This window comes from Medicago sativa, chromosome 2, assembly GCF_051527215.1.
Source record: "Medicago sativa cultivar Bolivia chromosome 2, Bolivia_mono, whole genome shotgun sequence".
NCBI lineage: Eukaryota > Viridiplantae > Streptophyta > Magnoliopsida > Fabales > Fabaceae > Medicago > Medicago sativa.
In genome coordinates, this window is record NC_140750.1 from 7,168,590 (window position 1) to 7,180,256 (window position 11,667).

The 11,667-nt window shown below is 31.4% G+C and overlaps 1 long non-coding RNA gene across 1 annotated transcript; it reads left to right on the top strand.

Moving 5' to 3' along the window:
- The first annotated feature begins 4,589 nt into the window (after positions 1–4,589).
- LOC146944076 (uncharacterized) lies at positions 4,590–7,722 on the top strand. The gene is made up of 5 exons (XR_015025835.1): positions 4,590–4,720; positions 5,347–5,434; positions 5,868–5,925; positions 7,080–7,394; positions 7,500–7,722. It is a non-coding gene; the product is annotated as an uncharacterized LOC146944076 (long non-coding RNA).
- Positions 7,723–11,667: the final 3,945 nt, after the last annotated feature.

Sequence of the window (11,667 nt, forward strand, 5' to 3'; positions counted from 1 at the left end):
TATTGCTTACTATTGTGGATGTATGGACCGAGTGGGAGAATGTTGGTTTTATGTTTCGTCTTGTAACTTGGTAATTGCCAAATCAATGTTTGGACCTTACATCCCATATTTTAACCTTTGTAGCTTTGCTAATTTTGAAACTCAAACGATTGCACAATTTAGGTGATGGGCAGAGAGATAAGTGAGTGGTAAATGAAGTTTAGAACAATTTTAAAGAAAAAATTGGAAATAGTCAAGTAAACAATAAAATATAATAGGTGTACACACAAAGCTCTATCCATGATAATAACCCACATCAATAATTATAAAGTTAGTTTTATAATATACATGATAAGTGCCAGGAAGTAGTATTTTAAATGTTCATTTATGGCACGTTTGTTACTTGTTTCACAAGTTATCTAGGGAAAAGCCGAGAGAAAATTGAATTTTGACCTATTACGCTTTAGTCATCTTACTCTACCCATTGGTGCAGGAAATGAATGTCAAGACATCAAGCAAGAGCCAAAAACAACAAATTTGGGCAAAGGCAATCTCGCCATGGCGAGCCACTGGCGAGCTAAAAGGCGAGCAACTCCATAGAGCTCCAGGCCACTTCGCCACAGAGATGGCCATGGCGAGAAATTTCGCCAGGCGAAATACTGGTGAGCTGAATGGCGAAGAGTTCCAGAAAGTTGGAAGATCAGGACAAGAGTACTTCGCCATGACGAGCAAAATTCTGCCTGGCGAAGTAAGGCGGTTTCATCTGAGCCTGGTGACGTGGCAGAAACCCACTGGTGAAGGAAGCTCATCTCGCCATGGCGAGACAAATTCCGCCAGGCGAAATATAACTTTTTTAGATTCATATAAAAGCTCAATTGCTCTCATTTCAGACATTATCTTATCATATCTTAGAGAGAGAATAGGGCGAAAATATAGTGTTTTCATTGGGCAATTGTGTTTGATTGAGGTTTCATCAAGATCCTTGGAGAAATCAAGTTCCTTGCATGGATTTTCAAATCTTCTTCCACTTTTGTAAAGTTCTCATGACAATGATGAACTAAATCTCCTTAGTTGGGATTAGAGGTACTTGATTGAGCTTAGAATGTAATCTTTTAATCTTGTAATATATGATTCTAGCAATTTATATGATATTGAAGTTATTCTTGCAATTCAATTCCTATCTTTGATTTAATTGATATTGAAAAGTACTTTTGAATCTAGGTTTAGAATATTCATCTATAAAAACAACAATTCTAGACATAGGATTGATGTTTTGATAATCACACAAGGTATTGGAACTTAAAACTTTCGGATCGTTGAATTGATTGAGAAATCGTCGATTAAACGATACGATCGACAATTGAATTGTTTGATAGTTTGGGAAATCAACTCTTGAACAATACAATTGATTTCATAGGATTATTTGGACACGAATAATCTTGTTGAGCGATACGTGATAATATCGGTAAAACGCTAGAATCCATATATGTGATTATTAGGTTATGTTTGACGCTTAATCAAGGAACTCTAATTCCAACGCTTTTACGCCTTATTACTCTCAACTTTTACTTTTGCAATTTAGTTAACCTAGTTATAAACAAACAAACAACTTATCTTTTAAACTTAAAATGATATTTGGTGTTGAACGGTCTTTGATATCGCACTAGTCCCTGAGGAGACGATTTATAAATACTTATCTTGTTTGATGCAAAAATACTACATCAATACACACACATTAATATACACAACAGTAAATAGAGTTGGTTTTATTTTCAATATTCTTATAATCTAAGAACACTCACATGTGTTTATCATCAACTATAATATTTTTCACATAAATAAGAGAACTTCTGGTAGTTACACTAGTCTTTGACTCTGTATTTTGATGGGAAGGAAATAGACCAATTAACCTAGATTTTCCAATTTATGGTTAATAAAAAAATTGAACTACAAGAGTATGAAAACTTGCTCTTGATAAAAAAAGAATAAGAGCGGCAATAATTAGATTATCATCTGATATCAATTAAGCGATTAACCTGCGACTTCATATATAAGTCGGCAAGAGCCCTAATCAGCAACGTACAACACTTGTATTACATTGATGTGCCAATGTCATGTGACGTTGGTCAACCATAATGTAACAAGTTGTTTTGATCTTCTCAATGATTTCGGATCATATAGTATACCCACTTTATGATCATGTAGGGGGCACAATTATCTACAAATCACAAGCAGAGTTAATTGCATCGTAAAAATGACCATGGATACCGAAGTAAAAATATAAAGAACCGCATTAACCAGCAACAATATCAAGGATTCCAGTAAGGTTTTCATATCAAAGAAACTGCTGCAGTTTACTTACAAACATGTGAGCACATAAACATCCAATTTAAAATCTGACTTTTGAGCACACCAACTTTACAGTGTCACTCCAATGATCCACAATAACAACTCTTAAGTAGTTTAATTTTGATCCACTCTTTTAACTTTAAACAAATATTATTCATGTTTAAAGAAATAGAAAAATGTGATTCTCACTTAGCTTCAGCACTAAGAAAATCTAATCTGCAGTGTTATTACCAAAAGAAATACACTAATTGTAGAATATCAATTCTGCATTGATGGGATGTGTTAAGATGAAAGGTTAATGAATTAATACACTAATTAAATGACAATCATGATTACTATTTGATGTGGTCATGAAGTAATGGTTAATATCTAAACTTGAACATTTCCTTCAAAAAAAAAAAAAATCTAAACTTGAACATGTCCAAAAGAAGTCTATTTTGTACTGAAACCTCATTTATTGTTCTTGTATATAATGATAGGATAAAATTATAACAATGTATTTGTCTAAAGTTTTCTACTTTGTTCTGATTCTTGTACTACTTTAATATATTTTTTGTTTTTCTTAATTAAGAAAAATAATATATTTTTGTTTAAACTCACTACAAGAAATTTGCCATATAGCAACGGTAGCCTTTAGTAACCGCAGTAAAAAGCGTTGCTATAGATAAAATATAGCAACTGAAATTTCAAACATTGCTATAGGTTAAGAGAGGAAAAGCGAAAGTTTTCACGAAATATTCATTTGGCTCCAAGGAAGCCCGCTAAAATTTTCACCATTTTCTTTAATTCCCACAACAAAAATTCAAAAAAAAAAACCCAAATCACACAGGAACGTAACACAAAATCCTAACTTCTCACTCAGAACTCTCTCAAAATCAATAATCCCAAATTGTAAAACCCAACGCACAAAATCTTCTTCTTCTTCTTTAAATCCTTCAGTGGAGGTAAGGATAAACCCATATTGAACACAAATCGCACAGAATCCACTCCCGATCACTAGTATAAAAAACACTTTTTAGAATTGTGCTTAAGTCGGTTTGCGCTCCCACCCGTTGCTATAGATTAAATTCCTTAAGTCGTTTGTTTGAACGGTTGACATAGGAATTTGTTTTATTAAGTCTGGTCATCGACCAGCCGACCTAAGAGTTTTTTTATCTGAGAGACACTAAACTCACGTGATTGGCCACTCAAATAACAAAATTAATTTACAAAAAAAATATATATATATATTTATCTGTCTCACAGATCTCAAACCATTATCTCTTTTGAATTTGCGATCTGTACTCTCTCAAACTCGATCTTCTCTCTCAAGTCTCACCCATAGCCTCTCACTCTCTCTCGCCACCTCTCACAGCTTCATCACCCTCACTCACCTTCTCATTCTCTCTCGCCACCTCTTTCAATTCACTCTGTAACTCGATGTCGTCGACCGGATTTGGGTTCCAGCTCTATGAATCATCAGTTCAACAACATTCAGGTACAATCTTCATTCTTTATTTAACCTTTCCTCTGTCAATTTCATTAAATTATTCTTCAATTTTTTTGTAGTTATGCTTTAGGGTGTTTTAGGGTTCAATGTTTATGGTTCCCTTGTGATTTCATTAGGGTTCTGAACTTGTGTTTATGATTAGGGTTATGAACTTGTGCGCAATATTAACATTCACTTTCCACTTACATGCTATTCATCACAGACCCCACAAATTGTTGAATACTTCTTTAATAAATTTGGCTCTTCGGCTATTCTCCAAAAGAAAGGTAATTTGTCATTTTCTTCAAATTTTCCCTTTAGAATTCATATCATGATGTTTGAATGGGGCTTTCAAATTCTATTTTGTATGATTGTTCAGGGTTAAGATGGTTTTAAAAAAATTTAAATTCTATTTTGTATGACATGTTTATAAGCTCCTTTTAGCTTATTTCAATAAGTTGCCATGATAGCTTATAAAAATAACTTATAGTATATATGAAAACAATTTAAATTTATTTTATCTTAATGAAACCGATTATACATAGGTGTTTATCATGATAAATGCTTACTCTATAAGTTGCAAGTGAAGTGTTTACCAAATAGGGCCATATACTATTGGGTGAAAGCTTAAGAATGGACTTTGATATTATGTCCTGAACTAACTTTTGTGAGCTTGAGCTATTGGGTAAAACATGTGAATAATTTCATACCTAACACTCTTAAGTTGGTTTGGTCCTTAAATGATTCTTCTTTTATCAAATATTAAAATAATCTGTCATTTTGGCTCGTTGCTCTAGTTCTCTATTAAGGAATTAATTTATCTATACAAATCATTGAAGGGCTAATACCGTATCCTCATTATCTTTGAAAGGCCCATGTAGAGGTTGTTCTTTCTAGAGAAGTTCGGTTATTCCCGTATCAAAGGTATTTTCATATATTTAGCACCAAAGTTTTTTTGAATTTTTGTTTTTGTAATTTATGCTCTTGAATTGTCCTTGAAGAAGAAAGGAGAGGAAGGAACTAGTGTGAGTTGAACGTTGATAAATTTCTTTACAAATTGAAACATGTTGGTAGCATATATTCTTTGTACCTTTTGGAATGATTAAATAAGTAACATGTTGAAACTTATAAAATTATAGTGTTGGGGAATTGTCATTTGAGTGGTTGGAATAGTGAATTTAGAACCTTGAAGAGTTGAAATCCTTAGAATTTAGTAGTTTGATTGATGATTTTAATTCTATAGTAGATTTAATGACTAAACTATATGTTGTATCTTTAAAGACTCCCGTTGATCCTTGATTGATGATGGGTAAATTAAATTGGAAATAAATGTGGACTGTTGGGGCTGTTTGTGATATTTTTTAAATCAGAATTTCTACGTTTTTATGCAGAAAAATAAGCAGAAAATATGCAGTTCAAAGTGAGACTGTTTGTGAACATTTTAAAGGAGTTTTTGTATGTTTCATGCTGATAAATGGGCAGAAAATCTGCAATTGAAAGTGGTGCTGTTTGTGATTCTTTCACATGAGTTTTTATATGTTTTTATGCAGAAAAATTTGCAGAAAATCTGCAATTGAAGATGGGGCTGTTTGTGATTCTTTCCAATGAGTTTTTGTATGTTGTTATGCAGAAAAATAGGTAAAAATATACAGTTGATTCTGGGGCTGCTTGTGATCGTTATAAATGAGTTTTTTTTTCTATTTTGATCGATTGAAACTGTTTGAGCGATCTTTCATAGTTCCACTCTAAATGCTATTTTTATTTTGTGTTTCCGTGAGTGGTACTTTTCTTCGTATAACTCGACGAGAATAAATTTGGCTGATTTTAAAAAAAAAAAAGTGGAGTTTTTTTTTGACAAAATTTAATAGTGGAGTTGTAATGGGACAAATTGATATATATTGAGACAAATTGAAGGTGTGACGGATTTAGAAAATTTATTTATTTGTGATTTTGGAGGTTATATTTAATATTTATACTTTTTCATGTTTCTTTTTCATGACCCCTCTTTTCTTTTTCATGATTCTTGCTCTCACCAAACTATATATATTTGTCGTGATTTTTTTATACACAGTGACAACTCTTCATCATCTATACAAGACCTTAATTAGGCCTACCCACAAGTCTTAAAGGTTGATCATTCTCTAATATTTTATTCTTTTTCTCTTTATTCATTCTCTAGTTGATAGGTGGCTGAGGTAAGTGTGCTGCCTTCAATTAACTCACTCACCTCTTCAAGTCAAATAATTCACGTTAAACTAATTGAAGTGGCTTAAGTTAGTATAAAATAATATAGTGAAATAAGCCACGATTGAAGAGTATTGATGCCAAGTGAATTTGGCGTCACATTCTGAATGCGAAGGTCCTAACTTCATATTTGAGACACTCCCGAATGGATTTGTTCTATGATGTTATGTTATGCCTCCAATTTTCACCCTATTACTCTCTCTTTGCACTTTAATATTGATCTGAATTCTTCGATTAACAATGGAATTGCTTTCTTCTGATAGACGTAGGAATAGTAATTATAGGTTGGCAGTTCAATCGTTAATGAACATGCTGCAAGATTTATAGTAAGACTTTCTTTTGTTCATACCTTTTTTGATTCTATAACTTATACTGAAACGATATGTTAAATCAATGAAATTGGATCCCCGGCTGTTGTATAAAATTGAATGTTTTATAAAATTGAATTATGACCGAAAGAATTGAAACTGGTTCAATTGTTCTGTTTTAATTGTTCCGAATTATGTTCTGATTGTGACATAAAATTGGACTTGCTTATTCAATTTTAATTGTTCTGTAACAATTGTTCTGGTTCAATTGCTCTGATTGAATTCTGTTCTGAAGTTTGTTTTGCAAGTATAGTTCAGTTAGTTCCCTTTGAATGATTTTTATGATGCCATTTAGGTGGGGAATTTTGTTATTTAGATTGGCCTCATTTCGGATTGTCTTGTCATGATGCTGTGTGTTTTTATTGTTGGTAAAATTGAACTAGTTGTTACAAATAACTGATATATTTGAATGACCATCCACAACCATTACTTTGATCCTGCTTATTCTGTTTTAATTGTTCTGGTTCAGTTGTTCTAATTTAATTATGTTCTGAATTTTGTTTTAAATTAATGAACTCTGTTCTGAATTATGTTCAATTGTTCTATTTTAATGAACATTTCTGTTATGATTATGACATAAAAGTGACCCTTTTCAATTGTTTTGATTGTCATATTAATGAATTCTATTTTAAAATTTATTCTTATAATCTATATATCTTAAAATTTTTCAGGAAGAATTAAACAAATATAATAATGAGGCAGAAACTTCTCAATCGGTTGGGACACAAAGTCATATGCCTTGGAAGAATGACATTTATTCCGAGTAAAAGGAGCTGAAAAGGGGACATGTGCGTTGTATAGGCAATATTCCCAAACCTAAGAAATCAAAAACTTCTTTGTCTGAAAATCAAGAATTGAGGGATGAACTTAAGAAAATGCGAGAAAGTCAAGAGAGGACAAATGTGTTTATGGCAAATATGATGTCAGTGATACAAAATCGATTATCTCAAGAAGATTTGAATGATATTTTACAAGCTGCAAAACAGGTATTTTATATAATTGATATTTTACTTTTCAAGTTCAGATTTCGAATATTATGATAACATGAATTAAGTAGAGTTTGTAACATATTTTATTTTTATTTTTAATAGGCCACAGATGGTGCTGGTACTCCAAACCAGATAAATTCTTCAAGTCGATGCAGTGATGAAGACGGAAGAGAGGAAGATTATAAATTGTTTTTATCTTGGATATGTTTAGGCTCATCTAGTGTTTTTTTGATGTAGTATCTATTTTAGTGTTGGTTATTATATAAAATTGACATTATTTTGTTATTTGGATATGTTTGTAAGACTTACTACTTTGATCATATAATTAATTTTTTTTTATGTTACCTTAAATTTTGTGTAGTGCAATAAACAAGTATTGCCGAATATATTATTTTTTTGTCAAGAATTATTGTGAAAATTTTATTATTATTAAAAAATATTTATATTAGGGTGAATTTTATTAAAAAAAAAAGAAAAGAGAGAACCTATAGCAACGGACAGTTTGGTCCTATACCAACGGATATGGAGGTTGACTAAAGCTATACCAACGGATATGGAGGTTGCTATAGCTCCGAAATCTATAGCATCAAGCTAATTTTCCGTTGGTATAAGCTATTGAGACGGCATTCTTGCCGTTGGTATAAGCATAGTATCCTAGACGGTAGCAGGTGGGCTTTGGTATAGGTTTTATGACCTATAGCAACGGCTTTTGAGACCTTTACCAATGGTTTCTGCCGTTGCTAAATGGCAAGTTTCTTGTAGTGACTTTACATGATTTTTGTTTAAACTTTACACTATCCTAGACGGTAGCAGGTGGGCTTTGGTATATGTTTTATGACCTATAGCAACGGCTTTTGAGACCTTTACCAACGGTTTTTGCCGTTGCTAAATGGCAAGTTTCTTGTAGTGACTTTACATGATTTTTGTTTAAACTTTACATTATTTGCAAGGAGTCGAACTGAGGTGCAAATGGTCACCCTCCATAGTCTTTGCCATTAAGTCACACAAGTTTTGTTGAATTAATTTCGCTTTCAAAATGTATATTCAAGACACTAATCTCTCATCAGCAAACCTCTAAAAACGCCCCCACTTCTTATCTCACATTTTCCACTTCCCATAAACTGCTATTTTCTTTCCCACTTCTTATCGTTTTTGGTTCTTAAATATTGGTTCAAACAATTATTTCGATTAATTGAAATTAAATAGTTGTTTTGGTATATTAATTGTTGTCAAAATTTTGGTTGCATGGGTTAAATTATTTATACTGGAACACATAATTCGAAGTGACCAGAAGATCTGTCATGACCAAAACTTGTGCATCGCACGAGTTCGATTCTAGTACTTCTAAAAAAGCAATAGATATAAATGCGCCTTGAACCTACATTGTGAGCTATCACCAAACGATTAAGGATGTTGATTGAGCCTCCTAAAAAATACACCATCCAGTCACAAATATAAGCAAAAATTCATATTTTAGATTCATTCAACAAATGATGTATGTTGTCTACAATAAGGACCACATACATCATTTATTGAATGAATCTAAAACATTGATTTTTGCTTATATTTGTGACCGGATGGTGTATATCTGAATTAAACCACTATCAACCTTGTATATTATTGCTATCTTATTTGGCACTTTAGGCGTTAGCTTAGTCATAATAGCTTAATCTTATAACTTACATAGTTTAAATAAATTCCTTTGAAAAAGATGGTAAAATAATTATTAGTATCACTTTAATTAATTAATAAAAAAATTCAAAAATAAAATAAAACTATAGTTGTCTTATATTCATTTTTCTAGTCCTTTTGTTTTGCTGTGATATGCATGTTTAGGAAATTGATTTGCGTCTCATTTGGGTTGGAATCAAAGTTGGAAAATTCAAGTGTTTCAAACAGTTTAATGGGATCACTTTCCATCTGTTTATATGCATGGTCTATGGGTGTGAATAAATCAAGTGCTTCTGAAAAGTTTCACCGTTTATATATATGGAAGCTGCATGGTATCAATCATCAATCACAAAAGAAACAAAATAATATTTCTGTTTTTAATTTATTCACAAATCGCGAAAAAATAAAAATAAAATTAGACATTCCAATTATTATTATTTTTAAACATTTTCTTTGAAAAATGTAGTCACACGTATATACAATTGTAAGCCTTTTATTTTTAGACTTAGTTGGAAGCTTTCTAGAAGCTTGATAACCCACAGGATAAGCAAGACAAAACGAAGAACACGTTAATCATACAGTCCAAACTCATCTTAACTGGAAAATTGACTCTGGTGTGGATCATGCAACTGCAAGAGCAACAATCGGGATGGACTATTCAAGCCGCGTAAGATTATGGACACTACATGATCAAGGCTTAAATATATCCCTTAACTTCTAACTTTAAAACCGATTAATTTGATCTCTTAATTTCTTTAAAATATATCCCTTAACATCTAACTTTAAAATCGATTAATTTGATCTCTTAATTCATCTTTGTTAAAACAATTTTGGTGTCCCTTTTATCTTCTTTGTTAGTCAAAGTCAAAGTATTAGCCAACAAAGGACCAAATTAACCAAGGTCCTGGGTTCGAATCCAGCCTTAGGTATACAGCAGCGTTAAAACTCTTTGGAAGAGCTTGCCGTTTATTTAAGTCTCACAATGTTCGAAGGATTAATATCTACAATTGCACGCACGGAGGATATCCGATTTATACCCAAAAAGGACCAAATTGTTTTGCCATTGATCAAATTGACTAATTTTAAAGTTTATAGCGTAAGTTAGACTGCACTTTTAAAATAAGTTAATGAACTAAAGTAAAATTTAAACCCATAGATCAATTTTAATCTAATTTGACAGTGACAAATCAACTTTGACAACCTATATATTTTTTTAGCGGCAAAATAACTTGTAAAAATAGAATGAGAGAAGTACAACTGATATTTTATCCATCAAAAAAATAAAAAGTATAAAGGATACTCGACCCACCTAAAAAGATTACAATAATATCATCAAGTACACCCGGTAAACTTTAAGTTTTAGACCAAACAATAACACAACTCCTAGCCTCCTAAACCTTTCCAAATAGTTGTGTGCAAAATGAGCATTAGCTATTTTCAATTCTTGATATTCTAAGAAGAAGAAAAATAGTTGACAAGGGAATTAGAATGCCTAAGAAAAATAACTCTCGTTCCCACCCACCTAAAAATAAGATATCAAATGATGCTCACAAAACTAAACCTACATAACAAATGATCATCCACTTCTAGAATACCTGGACACAACACACAATCCGCAAATAACTTCCCCTCATAATACCATGTTTAGCAAGATTACCACATGAATATGTAACCAACCGAGGATAAGTTTTCAACCAAAAGTTAGAACCTTTGATGGCACGAACTAACTATCCCAATTAAATCTCAAAGCTCTTTGAAATTTGAGTAGAAGCATTCAAAGTACTGGGTGTAATAAATTTTGAACACAAAAATGCATACAACGATTTGACCGTAAATTTCAATTTAGTATTTTTAAATAAGTAATCTGACACGTTTAAATAGACTAACGATATAATATGTCACTGAAATTATGTAATATTTTAAGATTTAATATGATGTTTAGAAAGTATGACTTTATATGAAAACTTATTTCAATTATATTTTATAATAATAATTTTAAATATACTAAAAATCAATATGATTAAATTTATGAAAATGATTTCTATTAAAAAAGATGAAAAAGTTTAACACAAAGTGCACAATCTAATATAGAGATTAGTTATTAAAATGAATTATTCGTATTTACTTAAATAAGTTGGTATTTTTTAAAATTTTTAATTTTACCTTACATGAATAAAATAAAAATCTAGTCAAATCTGAACCTAAAGTAGGCTCAAACGTAGGTCTGTCGATTGGTCTGATCTATATCCACCTCTAAACACTACTCAAATGATCTAAATCAAGTCTTAGTAAAAATTTAGCACATATTTTCTAGAGTACTATATGAGTTGACAAGTCAACCTTTTTTATTTTTTTAATAAAAGTTTACAAGTCAATCTCCTCAAACTAGTAACCAACGTGTTATTGGGGGATTGGACAATTTCCCATGTATGCCGAGATTTTCGCGTTTGGAACATAATTTCCTCTTTTTTTTTTTTTTTTTTTTTTTTGAGGGAGACATAATTTCCTTATTTTTTTTTTTTTGAAGGAACATAATTTGCTTATTGTTACGTCACAAACTGAATTTTGAACTCTATAAATAGCCGTATCCAATGTTAGT